At 40.6% G+C, this 22,573-nt stretch overlaps 1 protein-coding gene across 6 annotated transcripts in view; it reads left to right on the top strand.

Annotated features, from left to right (window-relative positions):
• Nucleotides 1-22,573, top strand: part of lrrc4ca (leucine rich repeat containing 4C, genome duplicate a) — a 1,033,148-nt gene that overhangs the window by 944,929 nt on the left and 65,646 nt on the right. The window contains exon 2 of one of the 6 annotated variants that reach the window (XM_059975965.1): nt 12,114-12,166. The exons of the other annotated variants lie outside the window; for them this stretch is intronic. The gene's annotated coding sequence lies outside the window, so the exon portion shown is untranslated. The remainder of the gene's footprint in view (nt 1-12,113; nt 12,167-22,573) is intronic. 6 annotated transcript variants of the gene reach the window in all.

Genomic DNA, 22,573 nt, shown 5'->3' with positions numbered 1-22,573 from the left:
AGAGGTCATGCTGGCTTCAGCTAACGGTGCAGTTGTTCTTCCTTATGATCATCGTCTCTGACGGGTATTAAGATCAGCAGGTACGGCAAGTCTACCTCTCTAATGAGTTGCTGGTTAGCAGAGGAGCTGTGCAGCATTGGCTTATTGCATACTGTGGCATCGTCTGCTTCAGCCACCCAGGGAAAAAGGCAGTGGAAATGAGAAGGGCACCAAGGATGTCACCATTGAAACCCTTTCAGCGCATAGGGTCTGGTTTACCCAATACTACCTGACATTTTATGTGCTAAAGATCAAAGAAAAGATCAGGGCAAGTTATTCAAATCCATATTTATAATGCTTCCTTCGAACTATGTGTAACAGTTTCAAAAGCCTGGATCTTTTCACCATCAGGCCCTTAATATGTGTTAATTACTGTCGTACTCACGGGATGGGATGTTGATTGGATCCATGCATCTGTAGACAATTAGTTAGGTGCCTGTTCCCCGGCCTGTCTGGTCTGCATTTTAAGCTTAATCTTCAATGCATATTCAGATCTGAAGGCCAGAGGCTGAAGTCACTTCAAGTTATTTGCTACAAGAGGTAACCCCACAAATCACTCTTACAGGAAGCAGCTTCTTTCCTCAGCCTGTGAGACTGCTGAACTCCCTGCTAGCACTCAGTCACGCATGAATTGCCAGTACTGTTACACTGTTTACTTCTTAACTTGTGTCATCAATGCACCTTAGGCTAAGTGTCAATATATTTTATTATTTCTTAATCTATTTGTGATTACATTACCTTGTGTTGTGTGTTGAGTTATTATCTATTGTGTTTGAGCATGATGGTTTAGAAGAACACCGTTTCATTTGGCTGTATACATGTATAAGACTGAATGACAATGAACTTGAACTTCATGAGGAAATCTGCAGATGCTGGAAATTCAAACAACACACACAAAATGCTGGTGGAACACAGCAGGCCAGGCAGCATCTATGAGGAGAAGGACTGTCGACGTTTCGGGCCGAGACCCTTCGTCAGGACTAACTGAAAGGAAAGATAGTAAGAGATTTGAAAGTAGTGGGGGGAGGGGGAAATGTGAAATGATAGGAGAAGACCGGAGTGGGTGGGATGAAGCTAAGAGCTGGAAAGGTGATTAGCAAAAGTGATACAGAGCTGGAGAAGGGAAAGGATCATGGGATGGGAGGCCTCGGGAGAAAGAAAGGGGTGGGGTGGGGAAGCACCAGAGAGAGATGGAGAACAGGCAAATAACTAAATATGTCAGGGATGGGGTAAGAAGGGGAGGAGGGACATTAATGGAAGTTAGAGAAGTCAATGTTCATGCCATCAGGTTGGAGGCTACCCAGCCGGTTTATAAGGTGGTATTCCTCCAACCTGAGTTTGGATTCATTTTGACAATAGTGGAGGCCATGGATAAACATATCAGAATGGGAATGGGACGTGGAATTAAAATGTGTGGCCACTGGGAGATCCTGCTTTCTCTGGCGGACCGAGCGTAGGTATTCAGCGATACCGTCTCCCAGTCTGCGTCGGGTCTCACCAATATATAAAAGGCCACACCGGGAGCACCGGACGCAGTATACCACACCAGCCGACTCACAGCTGAAGTGTCGCCTCACCTGGAAAGACTGTCTGGGGCCCTGAATGGTGGTGAGGGAGGAAGTGTAAGGGCAGGTGTAGCACTTGTTCCGCTTATAAGGATAAGTGCCAGGAGGGAGATCAGTGGGAAGGGATGGGGGGGGGGGGAATGAGTGGACTAGGGAGTCGCGTAGGGAGCGATCCCTACGGAAAGCAGAAAGAGGGAAGGAGAGAAAGGTGTGCTTGGTAGTAGGATCCCGTCGGAGGTGGCGGAAGTTACGGAGAATTATACATTGGACCTGAAGGCTGGTGGGGTGATAGGTGAGGACAAGGGGAACCCTATCCTGAATGGGGTGGCAGGTGGATGGGGTGAGGGCAGATGTGCGGGAACTGGGAGAGATGTGTTTGAGAGCAGAGTTGATGGTGGAAGAAGGGAAGCCCCTTTGTTTAAAAACGGAAGACATCTCCTTCGTCCTGGAATGAAAAGACTCATCCTGACTGCAGATACGGTGGAGACGGAGGAATTATGAGAAGGGGATAGCATTTTTGCAAGAGACAGGGTGGGAAGAGGAATAGTCCAGGTAGCTGTGAGAGTCTGTAGGCTTATAGTAGATATCAGTAGATAAACCGTCTCCAGAGATGGAGACAGAAAGATCAAGAAAGGGGAGGGAGGTGTCAGAAATGGACCAGGTAAATTTGAGAGCAGGGTGAAAGTAGGAGGCAAAGTTAATGAAATCAACGAGCTCAGCATGCCTGCAGGAGGCAGCACCAATGCAGTCGTCGATGTAGCAAAGGAAAAGAGTGGGACGGATACCCGTATAGGCTTGGAACATGGACTGTTCCACAAAGCCAACAAAAAGGCAGGCATAACTGGGACCCATACGGGTGCCCATGGCTACACCCTTGGTTTGCAGGAAGTGGGGGGAGCCAAAGGAGAACTTATTGAGAGTAAGAAGTAGTTCCGCTAGACGGAGGAGAGTGGTAGTAGAGGGGAATTGGTTAGGTCTGTCTGGAATCCAAAAAGAAGCAAATTGTCCAGGTGGGGGTTGGAGGTGTATAGGGACTGGATGTCCATGGTGGAAATAAGACGGTGGGGGCCAGGGAACTTAAAATCATTGAAAAAATTCAAAGCATGAGAGGTGTCACGAACATAGGTGGGAAGAGATTGAACAAGTGGGGATAAGACAGTGTCAAGGTATGCAGAAATGAGTTTCATGGGGCAGGAGCAAGCTGAGACAATAGGTCTACCTGGACAGGCAGGTTTGTGGATCTTGGGTAGGAGGTAGAAACAGGAAGTGCGGGGTGTGGGAACTATGATGTTGGTGGCAGTGGATGGGAGATCCCCAGAGCTGATAAGGTTGGTGATGGTATAGGATACAATGGCCTGGTGCTCCTTACTGGGATCATGATCAAGGGGTAAATAAGAGGAGGTTTCAGAGAGTTGTCATTGTGCTTGGCCAGGTAGAGGTCAGTAGGCCAGACAACAACAGCTCCCCTCTTATCAGCGGGTTTTATAGTGAGGTTGGGATTGGTGCGGAGGGAGCGGAGAGCAGAGCGTTCGGAAGGAGTGAGGTTGGAATTGGAACAGGGTGTGGTGAAGGCAAGATAGTTGATGTCCCATCAGCAATTAGCAATAAAGAGATCCAGAGCAGGCAGAAGACCAGAGCGGGGTGTCCATGAAGAGGAGGAGGGGTCATCGGTGGGGGTAGGAGAGTCCTTGTCAAAGAAGTAAGCTCGGAGGTGGAGACGGCAGAAGAAGAGTTCAGCGTCATGGCGTACACAGAACTCACTGAGGTGTGGGCGAAGGGGGACAAAGGTGAGGCCCTTACTGAGGACAGAGCGCTCTGCCTCAGAGAGTTGAAGGTCGGAGGGAATGGTAAAGACCCAGCACGGATGAGAGAAGGGATCAATAGGGAAAGGGAGGCTGGGAGTGTCAGTGAAGTGGGAAGGGTTGGGGTGAGAGGAAGATAGAACCTCTGAGGGCCCAGGAACTTGAGCTTGCTCTGTCCAAAGCTGTAAGAAACTACCCAGTCTATCATGAAAACTAACATCTCCTCCATTGACTTTGTTTATACTACCCAGTGCTGGGAAAACAGCCAACATACAGTAATCAATGCCCTCTTCCATTGTCGTCTTTCTCTCTTCTTCCCGTCCATCACTTGAAAGGTAAAAAGTCTTAAAAAGCATTTATCACCAATCTCAGGGACAGCTTCTATCTCTCTGTTATTAGTCTCTTGAATGATAGAGATGAAGTATTGATCTTTCAATCTACCTCATCATGGCCATTCTAATTTGCCTACCTGCATTCTGTGTGTGTGTGTGTGTGTGTGTGTTGATCTATTCTGGATGATATGCAATACAAAGTTTTTCACTGTATCTTGTGTGACAATAATCAATTATCAATTACATTTAAAATTGTGTCATTTTACTGACAGCTCACGTGAGGGCTTATGGTATATTCTTACCTTCATCTGGTGACTTGTTTGTTCTATGGTTTTATTTCTTTCATGCGTGCAATTTGTTTTCTTGCAGTAAGTCTCTTCCTCTTGCCATTACCACCAGGACTGACATCACAAGGCTTCCTGCCATCTTAGCCTATAAGACCACAAGATCCAGGAGAAGAATGAGGGCATTCAAACTACCGAGTTGGTTCCGCCATTCCATCATGTCTGATTAATTATCCCTCTTAACCCAATTCTGCTTTCTCCATGTAACTTTTAATGGCATGACTAGTCAAGAACCTTTCAACCTCTGCTTTAAATAATGACTTGGCCTCCACAGCCATCTGTGGCAATAAATTTCATAGATTCACTACTCTTTGGCCAAGGAACTTCAGCCTCATCTCTTCTCTCAATGAACATCCCACTGTTCTGAGACTGTGTCCTCTGGTTTTAAACATCCCCACAAAAGGAAACAACCTCCACATCCACTATATCTAGGCCAATCAGAATTCAATAGGATTCAATGAGATCCCCCCTCATTCTTCTAAACTCCAGCAATACCTTTTCTTCTTGGGATACATAGTCGGCCCTCCTTATCCATGGGTTCCTCAAGCGCAGATTCAACCAACAGGATTCTCTCCAGCATTCATTGTTTGGGTGGGCATTGTTTGCCTCGTGTCTTGTTCGGTCGCTACTTTGTTCCTGTGAAAAAATGGCTCCTAAAAAGCAACTAGGTGGTCAAAGCAGTTCCTCAAAGGCTAAGAGGGAGTGTAAAGTGCTATCTTTTGCCGAGAAAGTAGAAACCTTAGCCCTTTTGAAAGGTGGCATGTTGCTTGCCGAAGTGTGCCGTAAGGTTGGTAAGAACGAATCGAGCAGTGGCACAGTATAGCAGAAAGAAACTGAAATTCATGGAAGTGTTAGTGCTAGGGATGGCTGGCTGGCTATGGAAAGTGCTACAGCCTCAAGAACTTAAAGATCACGGGAGAATTGGGATCAGCTGATGCCAAGGCGACGTTAGCGTTCCCAGAAGAGCTACGATGGATGCGTCTGAACTGAACATGTACAGACTTTTTTTTCTTGTCATTATTCCCTAAACAATACAGTATAACGACTACTTACAAAGCATTTACATTGTATTAGGTATTATAAGTAATCTAGAGATGATTTAAAGTACATGGAAAGATGTGCATAGGTTATATGCAAATATTTCACCATTTTATATAAGGGACTTCAGCATCCACGTTTTTTTGGTATCCGCGGGGGGTCCTGCAACCAATCCCACACGGTTCAGGAGGTCCGACTATATTTAAACTCAAATGCTCTTCATACATTAACCCTTTCAGACCTGGAATCATTCTTTTGAACCTTCTGTAGACCTTCTCCAATGCCATCACATCTTTTCTTAGATAGGGGCCAAAAACTGCTCAGAATAATCCAAATGTAGTCTGGCCAAAGTGTTCTAAAGCCTCAGCGCTACACCCTTGCTTTTTATATTCTAGGCCTTTTGAAATGAATACTGATACTGCATTTGCCTTCCTTACCACTGACTCAACCTGTAAGTTAACCGTTAGGTAATCCTGCACAAGGATTCCCTAGTCCCTTTATGCCTCTGAGTTTTGAAGTTTCTCCCTGTTCAGAAAATAGTCTATGCTTTTATTGCTTCCAGCAAAGTATATGACCATCATCTTCAAATTACTTGCCCGTTCTCTCAATCTGTCTAAGTCCTTTTGCACACTCCCTGCTTCCTAAAGACTACCTGCCCCTCCACCTATCTTTGTATCTTTGCAAACCTGGCCACAAAGCTATCTATTCCATCATCCACATCTTATAAATATAATGCTGGCTTTGGTCTATTTTTCTCATGTGCCTACGTGTACCCCAAAATCTCATCCTTAATAATTGATTTCAACATCTTCCCATCCACGAAAGTCAAGCTGACTGGCTTCCTCCCTTAAAGAGTGGAGTGAAAATTGCAATTTTCTGGTCCTCTGGAGCCATTCCAGAAGCTAGTGTTACCTGAAAGATCATTGCTGATGCCTTTGCAATCTCTCCAGCTACCTCGTTCAGAACCCTGGGATGTGGTCTATCTGGTCCAGTTGACTTGCCTATTTGCAGAATTTTCAGCTTCCTAAGCACCTTGTCCTTATTAATAGCAACTACACTCATTTCTGCCCCTTGACACTCTGAAATTTCTGATACCTCTGTCTTTCAGTGAAGTCTGATGCAAAATACTTATTAAGATCATCTGCAATTTCTGTTTCTTCAATTATTACCTCTTTCAGGTCATTTTCTAGCAGTCAGATGTACACTTTTGCCATTCTTCACTCTTTATACATCTAGAAAAACTTCTGGTATCTTCATTTATTGGCTAGCTTACCTTCATATTTCATCTTTTCTTTCCTTGTGGCTTTTCTATTTGGTTTCCACTTGTTTTTAAAATATTTCCAATTCTCAAATTTACTTCAAATTTCTGCTCTATTATATTCTCTCTCTTTTGCTCTACAGCTGCCTTTGACTTCCCATGTCAACCATGGCTCCCTCATCGTCCTTTTGGAATACTTTTTCTTCTTTGGGATTTATTTATCCTCTGCCATCTAAGTTGTTTTGCCATCATCCCTGCAAGTGTCCCCTTCCAATGAACTTTGGCCAGCTCCTCTTTTATACCTCTGTAAGCACTCTGCCTCTGAAGCACTGATCCCTGTAAGATGTGCGGCTGCGCAGTAATTGAAATGCTCCTGCAATCATAGCCTTTATTGCCACTTAGCAGCAATGGTCTTTAATATATTGATTATTTTTAAAATTATGCCAATATAATTTTAAATTCTGTTGGTATAATGGTGAAATACCCTGAAGTTAATTATGTGTTAATTTATACATATTCTACATAATAAATATATTACCTTTAGTTTGAAACATTTTAGAGTTGCAACATGGTTCCATTGTCAGTGTTTCAAGTTACAAGACTGTTACAACTTGTAACAATATTCACAGAATGAAAGTCGATAGCTCATTTTTAAATAAACAGTTGGCCCACTGGATGCGGAATCTCTATAAGTTTAAAAGTTTACAAAACTTGAAGAAATGTCTTTGTACTGTGTTTCATTAACCCTTTCAACATTTTTATTCGGTGCTTTCTCCTTTCCCCAGCAATGATGCTTGCAGCTCAAATTGCTACTTGGTCACCAATACGTTTACATGACAGGGCATCCTGATTTGACATTCAGTCCTTTTTTACATTCTAAGTTCTATTCTTCATGGAGACACAGTAGCGTGGTGATTTTTCAGTTTTCCAGTGACAGTGGTTGGAATGTAATTCCTGCAGGGGTCTGTAAGGAGTTTGTACAGTCTTCCCATTGCTGTGGGGGTTTCCTCTGGGTGCTATAGTTTCCTTCCACATTCTGATGTTATATGTGTTAGATTTATGTTGGCATCGGAACCATCGTCACACTTGTGAACTCATTCTTGGACTGTGTTTGCTATTGATACAAATGAAACATTTCACTGTTTATTTTGATTTTTCACTGTGCATGTGGCAAATAAAGTCAATTTTTGATCATTGAAATCTTTATATTTCATCACTTAATTGTAATATGCGGTTGGATTCTTATTCCAAACATTCTCTGAAATTTGAAATATATAATCACTGAGAAATATGAAGTCTCATCAAAATGTATGAATCTTGTTTGTTGGACTCCTTATAGAGAGCAGGTCTTATGAGTAATGTTTGAGTCAGCTAGGGCTTTCTTTTTGGAGCAATGAGAGGTAACTTGATAGAGGCGTATAAGATGATAAAAGGCATAGACAAGGTGGCTAACCAGCATCTTTTTCCCAGGGTGGGAATTGCTAATGCAAGAAGGCATAATTTTAATGTGATTGGAGAAAAGATTAGAGGGATGTCAGAGGTAAATTTCTCACACAGAGTGGAACACACTTCCATGGGTTGTGGTAGGGATGGATATATTAGAGAGATTTAAGAGACATATAGGTGGGCACGTGCATGAAAGAAAAAAAAATAGAGGGCTGTGTAGGAGGGAAGCATTAGATTGATCTTGACGTAGGTTAAAATCTTGGCACAATATCGTGGGCTGAATGGCCTGTATTGTGCTATCCTGGTCTCTATTGTATGTACAGCTACACTGGTCGTTTCTGCGTGTTGTATGTATGCCACACATATTAATTCAATATACTTCTAACGCATTATTTATCACAGTAAGCTCAGCTACTTGTATTTCTTGGACATGTGGTAGGATTGTTGTATCAGAATGCTTGAATCTAGAAGTTCGTGGAGAGTTTGCTGTGTCAGGGGTTTAACTGAAATCTCTCATCTCAGAACTCTGTGTGTGTGTGTGTGTGTGTGTGTAAGCTATTCCTCCTAAATATATTCATGAAGTTTTCTCCCCATCCTAATGACGTTGCATTCTCTTGATGATCTTCATCGAAGAATAATGAATTGTCTGTTCCCAGCCTTTTTTTAAGTGATGTGTGCAGCCCAAAGCCTTGCTTAAACACTAAATCAAATCCATTACATTAAATTAAAATAGCACCGCTCATGGTGATGGAGCAAGTCAAGAACTGGATCACTTCTAAAAGTGGCCACAAATTAGTAATTTTATCTCACAGTCTGAAGTAAATACCTTGAATCATTGTGGTCTATAAACCAATACTTTTCTCTGTGAAGGTGTATTATTACAGTTAAGTGCTACGATGATTGTTTACCAAATTTTCAAGCCGTGTTGAGACACTACTTGAGGACTATTTAAAAGAAAACCTTATTTTATTACCCATGAGCAAATTACATTCTTTAGACCTGGCTGTTCAAAAAAATCGGTGATAACTATCTTCTTTACACTAAGTTGGTGCAATTTTCGAAATCTTCATTGCACCCTGTTTATTGAGAGACAAGTCCAAAACGTTGTCATCATTATAAGATATTTTTCTTGTTTTAAGAGTAATCATAATGGATCAAATCACATGAACATGTTTTTGTTGATATTAGCTTTGGCCTTAATAATTTAACACACAGTTGAATGAAGGTTTGTGAATTTTTCTTTCTCTTGGCATTGCAATATGGTGTAAGAAGACTTTCCTTTTCAGATCACCTTCTTATTTCATCTTCACTGCAGGTGGATTTTTGCAGTCATGCTGGACATGACATAAATGCCTTTTTTTTCCCCTCTCGATCCCATCATATAGAGTTTTTTTTCTTTCTCCAGTGACTTCAATCATGTGTCCCAGCAATGCTGAGAAAGATATGTTGCAAAATAAAAAGGAATTGCCTGTTTTTTACTAATCATTTGTCTGTGAGGTAACACCCATTGGGAAATGGGCTGGATCCTATAACTGCTATTCGGATTGCACATGTGACTCCTCTCTGGCATCAGAGCTACATCTCATGCCAATACAGACTGCTGCATGCCAATTTCAGCCAAAGGAAGGACCCTCTGGAGATTTAGAAAGTAAAATTAGTTCATATTCTTGGTGATAGATAATTAATAAAGAGAAGTACTCAGTCTAGCTCTACTTAAAGTGATTGATTTACAAGCATCTTGAGTTGCTGTGGGGAGTAAGGGAGGAAGTTGCAGACACTCCCATCATAATGTTTCTCACTTGTGTAGACTTAGGGATGGTGCCTGAACTCAAGAAGACTCGTACTTCTGTTTAAGACAACAGGCTGCAGGAATGAACTTGTAATTGGAGACCAGTCAGTTTAATTTCATTGCTGGGGTAACGTTATAGAAACAATAATCACTGACAGAATTGGCACTTACTTTGAGAAATGTGGATTAAAGTCAGGAAGTTACGTCTTGTTTGATAGATCTTTTTCATGTTACAAAGGGGAAATGTAATTAGTATGATATATTTGAACTTAGAGAGTTGATGATGAGGGACTGAATAATGTGCATGTCATCTGCTCTGAAGGACAGGGAGTTAAAAGGGCTGTATGAAACTAGTCCAAATACAAGGTTTCACATGGGAGTTCCCAGGGATCAGTAGCAGGACCACTGCTTTTCAGTAACCTGGACTTGGGATAGTTAGGGACCAATTTCCAAATTTACCAGTGACACAGAACTTGGAGACAAACAGTGAGAAGGGACGAATGGTCTTCAAGGAAACACAGACAAGCCAGTGGGATGACAAAAAAAGTAGCTGATGAAGTGTAATGCTGGGAATGTGAAGTAATACATTTTGGCAGGAAGAATGAGTATTGCCAATTAAAATTTGAGAGCACAATTCAAAAATGGGCACAGGGCCAGTGAGATCAAAAGATATAGTTGCAGTGTTAAAGCAGGTTGAGAAGTTACTTAAAATATACAGTATCCTGGATTTTCTACATACAAGTACAAATGAACAAGAGTAAGTAAATTATAATGAACCTTTTATAAAACGTTGGCTCAGCCACATCAGTGCCATTTCATTCTAGCTACAACAGTTTTGGAAAGTTATTAAGGTTTTATAAAAAATACAAAAATATTCTGTGGAAGAGGGACTTTATTTAACTGGAGAAGATGGGTTTGTTCCAGCTAAAGCAGAGAAGGTTGCAGAGAGATCTGTTAGAATTATTTAAAATTATGTAGAATAACCATACAGTAGATTAAGGGAAACATCCTATTGGAAAACGTGTCAAGAACTTGGGGACTTGAAATGAAGGAATGAAGGTGACACGAGGGTAAATTTCTGTGCAACAAGGTGTAGGTGTTTGTCATGCAGTGAAAACAGGTTCAATCAGAGCTCTCAGAAGCAAGCAAAGTGAGTACCTTAGGAGATGGAGTATGCAGGGCTGGAGAGTAAAACAAGTTTGATTGGTCATACCTGGAGCTACTATAGACTTGAGGGGATGAATAACCATTCTATGATTTTCCTTCTGTTGGATACCATGTGTCTGGAAATCAATCTGGATGTGTTTCTATTCAGAGATTTCAAATTGTCAGACTTTTTCCATGATCAGAGGGATGGACTCTGGAAGACAAATGCATCCTATGCACTGGCTTCTTGTACCTGGAGTATTTGTTGAACTGCATTACATATAGATCAAGGAAACCCCAAAATTACTTTGGGAAGATCATATAGTTTGACCATATGCTTCTAGTTTTTGCATCAGGCTGGGGTGCCTTTCAGTATAAACCCAGCAGATGTAGAGGCTTCACTGTTCAGTGCTGCATGCTGCTCAACATGTCAATTCAAAAATGGTGCATGCTGGTCGCTGTGTTGATAGAGCATGTACGCAACATCTGTGCAATGTAAGGCATGAATCGTATGATTGAATGTCTGTCAGCCAGCTTGGAGTTTGAAGCTGCAATTGAGCAGATTGTCTTGAGTAGATTGTCACATTGCTGTCTATTTGGGCACCTGAGGGTTCATTTGCCCTTATCAGGGCCTAACCCCTCCTATCACCACCTTTCGGACAGCATACTCACCATGTCCCCACCCAGTTGTTCCAAACAGTTCTTCTTGTTGCCCCTGGGCAGCAGTCTAAAACTGGTGCTTTTGAGATCAAGAACTGATTCATTAGGAACAATGAATTGCTTTAAGCGGGAAAGAGTGCAGCCATCCAGCAGGCAGACAGCACCCACGTGGAGGCACTACAAAGATGGCACTAGGCCATATATTCTTGCATGTTATTGAATGGAATAGACTTTAAGTATTACAGTTTACTGAAGTATTGAATGATTTGCATGACAATATAATTTATTCTTACACTGTCGTTTCCATTTTTCCATTTGACACAGAGCAGTCCCGTCTCAGAGCATTCCATTCCTCTACGTATTGCTCAAGCTTATTCTCCCACATGTGCCCATGAGACTGAGCAGACTCACTCCTAGTCACTTTCTTGTTTCCATTAGGATGTCACCAGTTTTCTCACTCGAGGTTGTTACTGGTACTTCCCAATGGATTTGGATTCTTTGTTTGAACCCTTGTAAATGATTCATGGGAGAATGTCCTGACAAGGAACGAACAAGTGTCAGTACGGTTCTGCAGCATTTTAATCATTCTTAAGATGTTATAGATTGAAAGCTTGTTCTAGGATAAAACGTTCTAAAGGTCTCTCATAAAAGTAGAAACGTTCTGAAGTTTTTAATTCATCTGATTTCATGCCAGATAATCCAACAGGGTGATGTCTTCTCCTGCCAGCCTGTGTTTGCAACAGACAGGTAATAGAGTTACCATATGCATGCATTTTTCATTGCTGGGGCGTTAATAAATGGTGAGAAAATATAAGAAGTTACTGTATTCTGTGGTGATATGCCTTTACTGAGTTTGAGAAATTACAGTGACCTTCATATGATAGTTCACCTATGATTTTGCTTCTCTTTCACTCTATCCTATGCTACAAGGTGAACCTCAAGTATTCACAGCCATCTCAGAGGTCTTGCAGATGGTCTGATAATCTGACAGTCATCTTTCCCCGACTGGTGCCTCTGCCCCTGTTATCCACTTGCTTACTGTAACTGAGGACTGACCAGGAATCTCGTCCCTGTCAGCAGTGTCCACTGGGCTGAGATTTTACCTCTGAGCTAAAATTCCGCTGGAAATAACCAGCTGTTAAGTGCAATTCCCCTTTTACTTAAAATTTACAAATGTTTTGTCCCCTGGCCTGAGCAACGGGACTTCTGTTCTCTTTCCCCATCTCTTCCCTAGTTACTGTGCCTGCTGTTTTTGACACAATTTCAACTTCCTAATAATGCCACAATTTTAAATTACATTTCAGATATAATTTTGTGCTTTACAATGGGATTACACTTACAACAGGTTTTGGGTGGGAAGGCAGTTTGGGAGTGTAAGATTAAGGAACTCTTCGGAGGTAGTGATCATAATACTATAAAATTCACCCTGCAAATAGAGAGGGAGAAGGTAAAATAGATATATTCAGATTACAGATTAGTAAATGTAACTACAGTGTCATGAGAAAGGAGCTGGCCAAAGTTGATTGGAAGGGTACACCAATAGGGATGACAGCAGAGCAGCAATGTCTGCAGTTTCTGGGCATAATTCAGAAGAATAATCTGGGTGAGGAAATTGATCACTTAGTGGCAAATTTTGCAGATGCTACATAGATAGGTAGACCAGGAGAGTCAGGTAATGTTGTGATAGAAGGGAGTTGTCAGGACGCTGGAGCAGGGATCCAATCACAGACCCAGTACTGTGCACACTGTGGTTTTAATTGAGTAACAAATCCCAAGGTGCGGGCGAAGTCGGCGTCAAAGTTCAGGTAGAGATCAAAACATCCAGCGAAATCTAAAAACCAAAATCAGGAAACAGGCAGAGCTGATATTCAGACGGACCGAGTACAGATACAAATGCTGGAAAGCTCACTATCACAATCTGGCAACAAACAGCTGAAAACACAGGACTGAAATACACTGAGCAATAAACAGAGAGACAGATGATAGGTGGATCACAATGAGACACAGGTGGCAGCAATACAGGTAACAATGAGGAACAGATGAGAGACGGAGTACTCGGTGATACAGGGGCCAGAGTAGAGAAGGAGTACAGGGTGACAGCTAGGGGTAAACAGACAAAAAGCCATAGTTCAACTGGAGGTACTGACAGGAGTCTTCAGAAGGGTTTGGATAGATTAGGAGAATGGGCAAAAAGAAATGACAGATGGAGTACAGCAAGTACAAGTCATATAATTTAGTAAAAAGAGTAAAGTTGTAAAATTATTTTCTAAACAGGGACTGAATTTAGAAATCAGAACTGCCAAAGGAATTGAGAGTCTTGGTACAGGATTGCCTAAAGGTGAACTTGCAGGTTGAGTCAATAGTAAGGAAGACAAATGCAATGATAGCATTAATTTCAAGAGGGCTGGAATGTAAAAACAAGAATGTAATGCTGAAGCTTTACATCACAGACCACATTTGGAGTATTTTGAGCAGTTTTGGACCCCATGACTAAGAAAATCTGTGCTGGCATTGGGGAAGGTTTAGAGGAGGTCCTGGGAATGAAATGGTTAATGTATAGGGAGCTTTTGATGGTGTTGGACTTGTACTTGCTGGAGTTTAGAAAACGGGGTGGGATAAATCGCACTGAAACTTACTGAATATTGAAAGTCTGTAGTTAGAGTGGATGTGGCGATAATGTTTCCTATAGTGGGAGAGTCCAGGACTAGAACATACAGAAGTAAAGGATGTTCATATTGGCAGCACAGTAGCAAAGTGGTTAGCATAATGCTTGACAGTAACAGCGACCTGGGTTTCAATTCCTGATGCTGCCTGCAAGAAGTTTGGACATTCTCTACATGACCACGTGGGTTTCCTCCTGGTGCTCTGGTTTTTTTCCCACAGTCCAAAGACGAGTCAGTTGGTAGATTCATTGTGAATTGTCCCGCAGTTAGGTTAGGATTAAATTGGGGTATTGCTGGGTGGCATGGCTGGAAGGAGTTATTCTACACTCAATAAATACAAAAAATAAATAAATTTAGTGCAAAGATGAGGAGGAATTTCTTTAGCAAGAGGGTGGTAAATCTGTGGTATTCACTGGAGGCCAAGTCATCAGGTATATTTAAAGCATGGTTTCATAGGTTCTTGATTAGTAAGCACTTCAAAGATTACAGGGAGAACGCAGTAGAATAGAGTCGAGAGGAAAAATAAATTGGCCATTATTGAACAGTGGAGCAGACTCAATGGGCTAAACGAACTAACTCTGCGCCAATGTCTTAAGGTGCGTAACCCTTATACGAAATTCCAAAATCCGAAAACCTCTGAAATCCGAGTTTTTTTTACCCCCGACATGATGTCACAAATGGAAAATTCCACAAGATACTGGGAAGGTTCCAAAGTGATACACAGGTCTCTGCGCACCACAGATGGTTCTGAGAAGTGACCTCACATATGTTGAGAACAGAAGTCAATGAGAAGTAGAAAGCACTGCAAGAAGTGAAAAATTAAGATCTTGATCGTATATTGACAGTATTGGATTGAACATATGCTGATTGTGAAACAAAGGGAAGAGCTATCATTTTAAACTGAAAATTAAAGGTAATTGTGAATATTCAGCAATCTGGTTGTAGAAGTTTACTGTAAGGAAAAGTGTGCAATATTTTTTAAAAGCATCCTATTGTGGCGACCCACTTTCTGCGCAGGCGAACCGGCTCACAAATAGCCAGCGCGCAGGGGGAGACTTTGGTAATGCACCTCTGACGTCATTTCCGCCCGGAGAGGGTGGGGGCTAGGGATTAAATGCCAGCGCTGCCAAGTTTGAATAAACTAGTCTGGAAACGACTTACCAACTGCGTGTTGTCTCTAGCTCTGTCTGTAGTCCATCGCTACACGATGATGAAAATCTAGCACCAGAACAAATCTATAATGCTGATGTTTTTATACCCTACATAAACCTAAAAAGAGAAAAGATACAAATACAGTGCACTGTAACCTTTTAAGCAAAACACGGCTCGTAGGTGGAGACTGAATGCTTGCCTTTGTTTGTTCTTGTTCAACAGCTGATTCAGGTATTCTCCTGATCCTGTGGTGCTGCTTTTCTCATCTTAATATATTTTTTATTATATTAACACTATGTAATAATGTGTGTGATGGAAAGTGTGTGACAAAGACTACTTATAGGTAGCACTTAAATTCAGAGTCGAAAATGATGGCGATCCCAAGCTATCTCATTATTTATTCCAAAATCTGAAAATAATGCACATCTCAAGATTTCCCAATATAAGTACTTTTGCTATAGTGTGATTCTGTGATGCAAATTGGTTGTAATAGATTGATGGGTTACGGAAATTTATTTGCAATACATGGTCTGCCTTGGTGTGATCAGGAACGCCTGCGAAACAACACCACAAGTGTTGCATAGGGGCTGGCATCTTTTTTAAATCCACTGTGCACACAAAGCAATGTGTAAATATTAAGCTGGATTCCATCTCTTCCACACCATTTCCCAATTGCACTCCCTCCCTCCCCCACAAGACATTTTATTCATGATTGGCATTCAGTGTCCATCAATCTCCATCTACTTTCACATCTTTATGCTCTGGAGGTCATGTGACTTTGCTCTCCATGGAGATGACAAATAGGCTACCTTTTCTCTTGTTCTGGCTACAAGCCACATGTCCTCTGGCTCACTCTACCTAGATACTACACATTGCCAATTTCGGAAACAGAGACTCTTGGTATTTAGCAGCTGAGACTGGTCAAAGGGGAAGCTCTTGTTTCTCTGGAAAGGATTGAGAGAGAGAGTTGTTTTGAGGATAGTGGACAAGTAAAGGTTGTGTCTTATGTGCAGTTAATAGATCCTGTAAAGAGTAGGATTAGATATGAACATTCAAACATCTTCTATGGATTCAATCCTTTTAGTGCTCACTCACTCGTAACAGCTGTGTAAGAAATCGTCAGCACTCTGGAAGCCAGTGAACCAATGAACAAGGTCATGTCTTGTGTAGTTTATGCCCGTGAGCACTGGTAACGCTCCTTCTCAATTGAGTGTATTCCAAAGTGGGTAATGTGTCTTTGAAACAGTTATTAGATAGTGGCACGAGTCCTGGAGTAAGGCAAGTAAGTGGAGTCCTAGAGTAAGCATGAATAAGTGGGTGCATATGAATGGTAAGTAGAAGTCGTGTTTGATAAGGCTTGTTGTCGGATGAATGATATGTCATTCCTTTGAGCAGTGTATGAAGCTCTAGGTGCATTTATTGGGAGTTGGTATTAGTCATTGTCTTTGTTGATCTTGACCTTGTATTAGGTTAATAAGATTATCTGCCCTTAACCTTTAGATCCTAGTATTAATCTTGACTTTCTGCTGCTTCATTGCAGATCTGCAGGGCTTCTTGAAGTAGATCCAAACATTAGGGTACATGCCCCTGTCTCTGCCCAAAAATCATTCCACAGCCTTCAAAAGATTACAGATTCTCTTTTAAAATATGCAGCTAATGTGTTCTATCTGCACCAAGTAGAATAAGCCAGGAAGCCTTTTGTATTCTTGTTAAGTCATTAACCAATGCATTTAACATGCCTGGATACTAAAACCCTGATAACGAGATGGCAGCATGAATTCTGTGTCTGCCCTATGGCAGGTTAAATGAGCAAGGGTTAATAATGCATCTTTATCACTGCATCTTAAGCAGTATTCAGTGTGGACCTCATTATCTCTTACATAAGTCTGTTTTAAAAAAAATATTCAGGTTTGTTCAAATGTCATTATATAATCAATTCATAATGTCACTTACAGAGTTCCTGTAGAAATTGAGTTTCTTTATTTATTGATGACAGTTAGGTTTACAAGATGAGGATTTTTCTGAGTAATATTAATAGGATTATGGCTGATTGGGAATGTCACCTAATGACAAATTCAGATAACCTCATCAAAACTTTTACTGATGCAAGATCACTACTAAAATCAAAGCATAAAAAACATTATATTTGTTACTGACTGTGCATTGTTTTTGAACATAAATAATTAAAATGAAAGTGATGCTTATAATACTTGGAAACAGTGCCAGAATGTAACAGGTCAAATGTAAAGAAATTGCAGTGGGATTCTTGCCACAAGGTATTCTTGTAATATGAATCCTGCGAATCATGTTATCCTTCCAGTAATGGAACTCAAAAGGGAAACTCAAAAGCAAACTTCATCTATTTCTGTTGTTATTTATTCTTATTGTATTGTTAATCCAAAACTTCATGCAGACAATTACATGCTTCACGGTATTTCGTTTTGCTACATTTAAAATGTGACAACTGTATAAAGTTCTAGTTGAAAGTATTATCTAAGTATGTATACGAGACCATATACTTCTTTCTTATTTACTTAAGCACATCACCCTACTGGGGCACAGACAACAGCAACTTGCCAGAGTCCTCCATCGTGGGTCAGTATTTCAAATCCCAGATGTAGTCCACCTTCCAAAGATCGTTCCTCTCCCAGGGATGAGGTCTTTGGAGCTTCAGTTGTCATTTCTGAAGTACTAGATTTTTTCAGGTTAGAGTTGCTAGCCCCACGCCCAACCCTCCTCCAATCACAGCCGTACATGGAACTATCTGTGGCAGAGTTATGTACTAAATTGAAATTCATTTTCTTGTGGACATTCACAGAACAAAGAAGTACAATAAAATCAGTGAAAAACTACACACACAGACTGATAAACAGCCAATGTGCAAAAGTAAACAAGCTTTGTAAATACAACAATAAAATAATAAAACTATTAATAAATTTTAAAAAAACAAATAATATTGAGAATGTGAGTTGTAGAGGTCTTGAAAGTGAGTAAACAGGTTATGGAATCAGCTTAGTGTTGGAGTGAAGTTATCTACTCTGGTTTAGGAGACTGATGGTCAAAGGGTAATAACTGTTCTTGAACCTGGTGGTGTGGACCCTAAGGCCCCTGTTCCTCCTTTCCAATGGCAGCAGTGAGAAGAGAGAATGGTCTGGATAGTGGTCCTTCTTGGTGTATACTTCTTTCTTGTGGCATGTTGTTTGTAGATGCGCTCAATAGAGGGAAGGCTTTTTCTGTATCCACTAATTTTGTAGGCTTTTCCATTCTTGTGCCTTGGTGTTTCCATACCAGGCTGTGATGCAACCAGTCAGGACACTCTCCACTTTGCGTCTGTAGAAGTTTGTCAAAGTTCTAATTGATAACATCTACAAGGTGTCTTTGTAAAATGTTATATTAATTAGAAGCCTGGAAAGTGCTTTATTAATATCAAGTTCAGTGTTTTAGACCAAAGATAGAACTTCCTTGATGAGTTTCACAACCGTATTTATCAAAAGCAAGGAAACTTAAACTTAATTTACAATGCATTTTGTAAAAGTTGATAAGCATTTTTTTTAGTAAACAAGTCTTTGTTTCAGTTTATTGTCAAGATTTCTTGAATTTACCGGGATATTATCATTTGTTGCTTTGTAAACAGCTATTTGAATCAATTGAATTTTAGTAAAAACAAAATCTGCCTAAATATTATTTTGTAAAATATATTCATCATTGAGTGCAAGGCAACAGAATGGGTTACCGGGTTGTATCTAGTCATGAAGGCCAAATTATGTCAAAAGTTATGCAGCAGACATTGCAGTGTCATTTGGGCAAACTACATCTGTACGTTTAAGGCCCATGAACAGCACTAACCACTGGAAAGGTGAGGACCATAACATAGTAGATAGGTAAAGCTGGTCCTAGTAACTATCTCACTGCTAATATCCATTCAAACCCCTACCTCCACCAGCCCATTGCACCAGTTTGACCATTGACACCCACTCTCTTTCTTCACTCTCTGGATTATGGCTCAATCATATGTCTGTCCTAATGTCAAGTCAAGTCACTTTTATTGTCATTTCAACCATAACTGCTGGTACAGTACATAGTAAAAATGAGACAATGTTTTTTCAGGACCATGGTGTTACATGACAATGTGAATCACAATCAGTGTGTTAAACCTCCGGTGCTGTTCCTTCCACCAGCTCTGGCCTGCAAATTATTCTCTCTTAGGTGCCTCTCCAGATTTCTTTTGAAAGGCCTGATTTACATTATCCCTAAAGGAGAGAGCCTTCCATTGTCATGGGCAATAATTTTCCCTTCCATTTCCATTACTATTTTTTTCCAAAACTTTAAATGAATGCAATCTGCCTCTTTAATCTTATGCTAGGAAAAAAGAGCAGCTTTCTGCTGACACTATCTAAACTACTTATTTTATTCACTTTCATCAATCCCCTCTCAAGCCGGTTTTTGTTCCAAAGAAAGCAACCCCAATTTTTCCAGTCAAGACATAAGCAAGTGCAGATGCTGGGTTGTGGAGTAAATCATGAGCTGCTGGAGGAACTTAGTGGAAAGAAGATAAGCAGAGAATAGAGGAAAATAGATGGTCTCCATTTTGGATTGAGACCCTTCATCTTTATTTGATTATCCAGTTTAAACCTATTGCTGAAATCTCTTCGCCTTTGAAGCATTCTATTAAATCTTGCCTACACCCACATTAGGACCTTCTCTTCCTTTCTAATATTAAGAGATCAAAATTGGATGCTATTTATCATTTGTACTATTACCAAAACTTTACGCAGGTGCAATGTAATTTTCCTGCTTTTGTCCTCTACTCCTCTATTAATGAATTCCACACTTTACAACCACTCTCTTAGCAACTCCAACAAAAAAAGTATTATTTAACTGGAGTACAATGTAGACACTGGTGCTAACCTTAAAGTCACAAATTCTGACTGCTTTAGCTCTCTTTAAACCTTAGTTTATGAGTATTATACTAACTGCAGACCAGTGGCTTCTGTGCAATAGACATGCAATGTTTCCAAAGTGCTTAAATGTGCTCCCTTTACATTTCATTTCTTTTGTAGGTCAGCTTAGAAACACTATTGCTTCCCGGTTGAAAGCAAACATAACAGGTTCACCATGGAGATGTTTCCCTTAGCTACACATGAAAATTATCTGTACCTCAGGTTCTGAGAACTGAGTAGAAAATATCCCCATGTCACAGTGCCCTACTCAACCCAGCTAGCAGGAGTTAAGATACAATGGATTCATTTCCTTCCCGTGGCCTGATCTCCTACTGCGGTCACTATGTTGTTGTGTAGCACTCTGCTTAGCTGCCTAGCTCAGAATTGCTAGATTACTGACCTGTCACTGAGTACCTCAATACTGCAAAGGTTTAGAATATCAATAAAAAGATAATTAGAGTGTAGAGAAAAGCTGCAGTCTGGGAATTAATTAACACCAGTAACAATCAGACTCTTAATGAATACACAAAGAATGAACTTCTTGTTTATCATGCATTCTGGTAATGATACAATATTTTTCACAGCATACAGAAAGTGACAAGAAATATTGCTTAAATATTTCAAAGAGAAAAGCTGCAAACAGATTAGGAAAAGAAACTGATGAGGCTCAAGCATCAGTGTTTTTCAACTAATTATCTAACTAAGAAAAGAAAAATATTCCCTCTTTCTTCTCTTCTCCTTCCCAAGGATTTCCTGGGTCTATATTAATGGTAATCTATGGTAAAGTGGTAATGTCGGATGTTTGCCCTGGCCAGAACACGTGTCTTGATTGGGTTTTTTCCTCTGTACAGATTGTCTCAGTACTCAATTCCATCTCAGTCTAGTTTTAGTTCAATTTATCAGCCAGTTCTAGTAATCACTTCCTTGGAATTTCACACGGAATGCCGATATATGCTGCACAGCTGCATGGGCCCACATAACCAATCACTCCTGTTCTTCAGCCCATCTTCACAAGCAAAAGTTATCCTTATCTCAAAGGTGTTGCAACTCCCTGTGACCGACCATGTCACTGTCCCCTTCTGTTTAATTATTCTTAGCTATAAGGCTTTAACCCTGTGCTTTGCGATTTTTTTTTCTTTTTAGCATTCCTTAAATTCAAACTTCCAAAGTTCCACTGCTGATTTCTGTTCTCCATGCCAACTGATGACTCCATTTCCTTCCAGTCCTTCACTTTTGGGTTCTACTTACTTCCTCTAATTGTGCGGTGTAGCTGATCTTTCACAGAACACTATTGTCCTTGACCATTGTAACATCAATAGGAATCCCCATCTTGTCTGGTTTTCTCTGCCCTTGCCCACTGTTGTGGTGTACACAGCATGGTCTATGCCCTATCCTGAACTCTTGTACTTGATTTCCTATTGGTCATGAACTTTTTTTTTAAACAAAAAGAGATTGTTTATCACTAAGTTACAAAACTTTCTGGCAGGCTTCCTCCAGTTTAGAAGAATGAGGGGGGATCTCATTCAATCCTATTGAGTATTGAAAGGTAGAGTGGACATGAAGAGAATGTTTCCTATAATGTGGGACTTGAGGATCAGAAGGCACAGCCACAAAATACAAGATACACCCCTTTAGAATAGAGATGAGGACGACTTTCTTTAGCCAGAGGGCTGTAAATATGTGGAATTCATTGCCACAGGTGGCTTTGGAGGCCAAGTCATTGGGTATATTTAAAGCCGAGTTTGATAGGTTCACGATTAGTAAGGATGTCAAAGGTTACAGGGAGAAGGTAGGAAAATGGGGAGCAAACTCAATGGGCTGAATGGCGTAATTCTGTCCTGTGTCCTATGGTCTACACTTCAAAACCACTTAATTATTTGGAATGCATCTTGAGGTCTTCTGATGTTGCAAAAACATTATGTGAATGCAAATTATATGTTTTATTATTACCATATAAATGAAAAATATGTGATGCTTTTTGTGATGCTCCTCAGCCAGTTTACAGGCGGCATAAGATGATTACATTTATGATTAAATTAATGCATTTTTGTCCATTATTAAAAATGTACCTGCACTCAAAACAATATGACCTAAATATATGATGAGTTCCAAGGAATACTGAAATTCTTTCTTTTTCCTGGGAAACGGTTTGGTTGTAAAATTATTTCAGTGATCAAATGCAGTGCAACTGCAGGGGTCCACCAATGCTATGACATTGGAAATATCATGTCGAAGAAGGCAGTTTGAGCTGAATGAACGGAAATTCCAAAGCTTCGCTTTAATTCAGCTTTAGAATTTGGGAGAAAGCTGATATTTTATTTCCTCATCTGTGTAAGTATGAAACTCTATGAAGATTTTAAAAAAAAATCACTGAATGATTATGGATGAAGTTCCTATGT

This window comes from Hypanus sabinus, chromosome 7, assembly GCF_030144855.1.
Source record: "Hypanus sabinus isolate sHypSab1 chromosome 7, sHypSab1.hap1, whole genome shotgun sequence".
NCBI classification, from domain to species: Eukaryota; Metazoa; Chordata; class Chondrichthyes; order Myliobatiformes; family Dasyatidae; genus Hypanus; species Hypanus sabinus.
The sequence above is the reverse complement of the archived record's forward strand: the minus strand, read 5'-3'. Positions and strand labels throughout refer to the sequence as shown.